Raw genomic sequence first — 4,426 nt, 5'->3', positions numbered from 1 at the left:
TTCCCCTCCTTATCCCTGCTGTTTGCCGGTAGTTTTATTTTAAGGGGAAGCAGCTGGCTTGCACATCAAGCATGGGTTAGTAAAAGGTTCCCGGTCCCACGTGACTTGAATGCTTGGAATAGACCAGCTGCACAATTCCTCTACATCTTCAAAGGAGCAAGAGTGCAACTTCAACCCAGCTGAACAAATTACCCTTTTGCAGTAACTGCACAATTAACTATAGGTAACTAATTGTGGCTTAGCCACTGCTAAAAATGGTCTGAAGAGGGGATTATTGAGTGGCTCTAAAGCCCATCATGTTTGGTGGGCAAAATAATCTAATAGAAGTCAGCTATGTGAACAAGGTGGTCCATGCAGCAAACCCTCAAAGCATTTATTGCCAGACTTGGCAACTGCATCTACCTGTGACAGAATGTGAGTTTGACTCAGAGTAGGGTGAGGGCCATGCTGAGCCATTAAAGAAAAGGTATCTGAGTCCTGGGAAAGTAGAAAGTATAAGAAAGAAACTCAAAACAAGTCCATCTTGATTGGGTTAGCTATAAGTTGAAGTAGGGAGCGGCTTTGATGGGCTTTCAAGATTTTGTTACGATGCCCTAACCGTCTTAAAGGACATTCCAGGACTTCCAGTGACTCCTGTTTTGTGCCCTTGCATATCTTGAAGGGCTGACTGTCCCTGACCTATATTATCTGCTTTACTATTATAGGTTGGCAACTTTTTTGGCCTGAGTGCCACCCTTTTAAATATAGAAGAAAGAGATACTGTAATGCCAGTCATCTTGCCCAATCCCGGGCAGAAGCTTGACTTTGGCCAGGCTGACATTTTGAGCAGCTGCACTTTGTTCATCAAATGGCAAATGGAGAGCATTCCCAGAGTCTGGTTCAAGCAGCTTTACCTTTAGCTCAGAGAAAAACTGTGATGGGTCCCGCCAAAAAAACATCTAAAGAGTTTGTTGCTTTATCAAGCCACTGTTACAGTGGAAAACATCTATTCCTCCAGATGTTGTAGAACTCCCACTATAGTCACCTTTAGTCAACTTGGCTAATGCTGAAGGATGATGAGGATGGGAGTTGTAGTCCCCCATCTAGCCAGATACTCAAAGCCCATCTCAGCATTGTATTTAAAATAGTATTGTAATTATGAGGGGGATTCCAATTTCTGTGTTGATTCCAATTTGGAGGCATTTAAAATGCCTAACTTCTGCTCTAACACAGGAATTTCTGCCTTCCAGACCAACCCCTTTTTTTGTTTACCAACCTGCCTAGAACAGGGCTGGCCTTGCTTTCTCAGACAAGAAATGTTGGATTCCACAAAAGTGCAGCAAATTGTAATTTGATTTCTTGTTATTGTATTCTTAATGCTAATTTTCTGATTCTTCCGCCTTGATTCTAAAATCACTTGATTAACTTTGAGAAGTAAGCACCTCAACTGCGGGTGGGGGGACCATCTGCTGCTCCATCCCAAATCAAAACATCATAGGCCAGCTTTGGTCAGGAGATCTTGAAATCTTCCATACTGTATTATGAATCTGAAAACAAGATTGTTCAGTAGCTAGCAAAGTTAAACAGCAGACAGAGCACTACTTAAGATGTTTGACTTTTGCAGTGGCAGCTGTCGTATTTTCCTACTGTAGGAGTTTGCACTCTACTTTTTTCTTTTATAGACAAGGGTGTCTGTAGGGGATTGTCAAGAAATTCAAGATGGCAGCCATGGCCACCAAAACCAAAACCTCCTTTGTTACATGCACTGCACATGCATCTATTGTAAAAAAAAAAAAAAGTGGTAGGCTTCAATCACACAGTCACAACCACCATCTTGACTTTTTTGATCCCATCTCTGTGGGCCCCCTAGATATGGATATGACTCCCACTTACTCTTCTTCATGATTATGACTGAGGTTTACAGATTAAGGTGGAACCAAGCTTTCTATCTTCAAGCAGTTTATTACACAACAATCTTCTTGAACTTTTGGCACTGTTCCAGGACTAATACAGCTTATCTTGCCCCACCAAGAAGGATGGAGATGCATTAATGCAGTTTACAATGAAAATCTAGGGGTTTATCACATTTTAAGATAGATAGATAGATGAGAGATACAGATCAAATTGCTCTGCCTAAAAAAAATCACTGGCTAGAGACCTGAAGATCAAGCAGAGGGCTACAAGATTAGGGCTGCAAATATCCAGATCGCTACTAGAGAGCAGCAGAGAGATACTTGGTACTTCAATCTAGTAATCATCTGAATTTTTGCAGCCTAGATCTGGTTGCTCTAGATGAAACCATCCATCCTTTTTGTACCATTTCCCCAGGGCTCTCTTTCACATTGATAAAAACCCTGATGGCATTATACTGCAGTAAGAAACATTCAAGCGGGACCAGATTTAACCATGCTTACAATAAAAACATAATGGCACCTTTGAGTCCATCTGAACCCCTGATGACTACAAGGTAGCAATTTGTTATTTTCTTCTGGGATGTTTTTTCAACTTCTCTGCTTAGTCTAGTGCCCATGGATTTCTTGGGGCTTCCCATCCAGTACTAACCAGGACCAACCATACTTTACTTCTCAGCTCAGCTGCTATCTGTTGAGGTATGTTCACTCTAGGTCCATAAAATAAATGGCACTGAAATTAGTTGTAATTAATTAAAAGTCACTGTGATTTCAGTGGATTGACTCTGAATCCATTCTAGAATATACAGCTCTGGTTTTGCCCATGCAAAAGAAAACATTGGATAGTTGCTTCAGTGAATCCATATTTGCATTCATTAAGTACTGTCAAATGAAGAATCTTGTGGATTTTAATTGTAGCTATAAGTCAGTAAGGAAGATTGTCGAATGTAAAGGCAGACTATCCTTGGGAAATTCATGTTTTGAACATCTACTCCTAACATACTTATGCTTTGTATCATGCTTGCCATGAGCATTTCCTTCATCAAGAACAAATGCAGGATTGGAGGTTGGAGAGATTACATATACCATACATTTTTATGCTTGGTGACACACGGAGGTTCCCTCACCAGAGAGAGAATTCTTCACAGTCCCATAAACAGAGGGACATCCACACTATCTACATACATTAACAATTGTGACTATTGAATTATTTCCTCTGCAGAAATGAACAGGGATGTTTGAGGATGTTGGGAACCCAGGAGTTTTAGTGTTTAAGGAGGATCTTCCTCTCTAAGTCTAAAAGAAGTACATGGAGAGCAGGGTATGGACTAAGTAGCAGGCCTTCTCTATAGTAGACCCCACAATTTGCTACCCTATCTCACTGGAGGTATGTATTAGCTCCTACTCTTCCAAAAACAAAGCTGTTTTATTTCAGTAGGCTTTCAGTCCCAGTGCATGATTGAATGGTGGCACCTGTTCTAAGGAATTTACTTGGATTTTTATATTTTTCTTTAATGGTTGGGTTTATATACTTGCAACTCCCCCCCCTTTTTTTTTAAGAATTGGGGCAGGTTGTAAAAATGGTTAAATAAATCTTTGTAGAGAAGGTGATATAGCACAACCTAAGCCTCTGCAGTCCCTTTGCATGTGTTGTTACTCTTTTATAAAAACAAATTTGCAGAAGCCCACGGCCTTCCCATTGCAGGCAGTCCATTGTGTTGACCATCACTCAGAATGGCACTTCAGTCCCATATCAAGAAGTCTGCCCAGGAGGCTAAGCTAGAGTAGATTCATATATCATGCTTAGCCATAAGAGCAGGCTAGGCCAGATGCACCCATTGGCCCCTTCTCCAGCGTGGCGGCGTTTACCATCCATTAGGATTTCTTAAGGGAAGGATGTCATCCAAACACAAGTATCAGGGATTTCCCCATCGGCAGGTAATCAGAATGTAGCCATGGTTTGCTTAAAATTTGCTCATGCTTAAATCCTCTGGTTCACGCCAATAAAAATGTTGCTACATTAATGGGTAGGAGGAAGAGGAAGAGACTGTGATGAAGTATATTTGTACTAACCAGTTCTTATGGTTAAGCTTGAAATATGAGTCCAACCAATGACTGGATTCACTTATCTATTTTGTTAACAGATATAATTGAATAAATCACAATTGGCATATACCATGATTTACAAACTTCAATGATTAGTATCTTTACATAAGACACTAATCCAAAATCAAACCTAGTCTCAGATTTGCTGAAGACTGCCCTTCACAGCCTAATATAGATTTGATACCTCTATGTTGGAAGTAGCCCTTATGTGTGCAATCGTCTAGATTAGAGTCAGGCTGATGGTGTTAAAGAAGAAAGTAATTCTCTGAGCATCCTAATGAATGATTTAGAATGACAGTAGTATGAAATATGAGTGTGTTATTTCCATTACCCAATGTCCTAAAACAGTCTCTATAAGATGATACTTTCTTCCAACCGCATTTAAATGCTAGTAGTTTAAGTTACCAAACCATCTGTAACTTAACCCCTTG

Source organism: Python bivittatus, unplaced genomic scaffold (genome assembly GCF_059951505.1).
Source record: "Python bivittatus isolate LINGU-HERP-01145 unplaced genomic scaffold, Pbiv_v1 ctg000850_np1212, whole genome shotgun sequence".
Lineage (NCBI taxonomy): Eukaryota > Metazoa > Chordata > Lepidosauria > Squamata > Pythonidae > Python > Python bivittatus.
Note: the sequence above shows the minus strand (reverse complement) of the source record.